A 1,894-nucleotide genomic window follows, 5' to 3' on the forward strand; every position below is an offset into this window, starting at 1 on the left:
AGAAGTAATCAAGCCAAAAGGACACAAAACACAAGTTACCAATTTCAAGAAGTATGAAAGTAGCATCACTACACATGCTAGAGATATTTAAAAACTACAGAGGAAATATTATCCATGACTTCATACTACCAAATTCAACAATTTAGATGAAATGGAAAACTTCTTGGAAAAACACTTTACCAAAACTAACACCAGAAGAAATTAAAAAAATTTTTTTTTTAATGTTTTATTTATTTCTAGGAGAGAGAGAGAGACAGCGTGAGCAGGGGAGGGTCAGAGAGAGAGGGAGTCACAGACTGAAACAGGCTCCAGGCTCTGAGCTGGCAGTCAGCACAGAGCCCGACGCGGGGCTCGAACCTACGAACCGCGAGATCATGACCTAAGCGAAAGTCGGACGCTTAACCGACTAAGCCACCCAGGCGCCCCAGAGACTGGAACTTTTAAATCATGCAAATGTCGAGTTTAATTCAAAACATAAAACCTTCTCACAAGAAAGTTCCAAGAGTTGATGGCTTCACTGGTGAATACTCTTAATACTTAAGAAAAATCTAATACCAATCTTAAGGAAAGTGTCAGAAAATATGGGCAAGAGCGCCCCTCTAAACTGGTGTTATGCCCTTGATATCTAAGTATCACAAAGAAATTAAAAAGAAAGAAAACTATAGACCAAAATCACTCGTGAAAAATGATGCAAAAATGCTTAACAAAATATTAGCAAATCAAATACAACGATTTTAGTTTTTAAAATTATCCTGACCTGCATATCCCTGATGATAAATCATGTTGAGCATCTTTTCATGTGTCTATTGGCCATCTGTATGTCTTCTTTGGAAAAATGTCTTCTCCTCATTTTATAATTGGATTATTCATTTTGGGGGTGTTGAGTTTTATAAGTTTTAAAAAATATGTTGTGGATACTTATGCTTTATTGGATATGTCATTGGCAAGTACCTTCTCCCATTCCATAGGTTGCCTTTCAGTTTTGTTGATAGTTTCCTTGGCTGTGCAGAAGCTTTTTATTTTGATATAGTCCCAATAGTTTGTTTTTGCTTTTGTTTCCTTTGCCTCAGGAGAAATATCTAAACTACAATGAGATATCACCTCATGCCTGTCAGAATGGCTAAAATCAACAACGTAAGAAACAACAGATGCTGGCGAGGATGTGGAGAAACGGGAAGCCTCTTGCACTGCTGGTGGGAATGCAAACTGGTGCAGCCACTCTGGAAAACAGTATAGAGGTTCCTCAAAAAATTAAAAATAGAACTGCCCTATAATCCAGCAATCATACGACTAGGTATCTACCCAAGGAGTACAAAAATACTATTTCAAAGGGATACATGCACCCCAATATTTATAGCAGCATTATCTACAATAGCCAACTTATGGAAACAGCCCAAGTGTCCACTTACTGATGAATGGATAAAGAAGATGTGATATATATATGTATATATACGCATATATACATATACACAACCATGTATATAATGGAAAATTACTTGGCCATTAAAAAAGAATGTAATCTTGTCATTTGCAATGACATGAATGGAGCTAGAGAGTATTATGCTAAGTGAAATAAGTCAGAAAAAGATAAATATCATATGATTTCACTTAAATATGTGGAAACAAAGCAAATGAGCAAAGGGAAAAAAGAAAGAGAGGGGCAAACTAAGAAACAGACTCTCAACTAGTGAGAACAAACTGATGGTTACTGGAGGGGAGGTGGGTGAAGGGGTAGGTTAAATAGGAGATTAAGGAGGGCACTTGTGATGAGCACTGAGTGTTGTATGGAAAGTTGAATCACTATGTAGTACATCTGAAACTAATATTATATTGTATGTTAATTAACTGGAATTTAAATAAAAACTTTAAAAATAATTAGAATAAATTAAAAATA

The sequence above is a fragment of the Crocuta crocuta genome, unplaced genomic scaffold (assembly GCF_008692635.1).
Source record: "Crocuta crocuta isolate KB4526 unplaced genomic scaffold, BGI_CrCroc_1.0 scaffold241, whole genome shotgun sequence".
Classification (NCBI taxonomy): domain Eukaryota; kingdom Metazoa; phylum Chordata; class Mammalia; order Carnivora; family Hyaenidae; genus Crocuta; species Crocuta crocuta.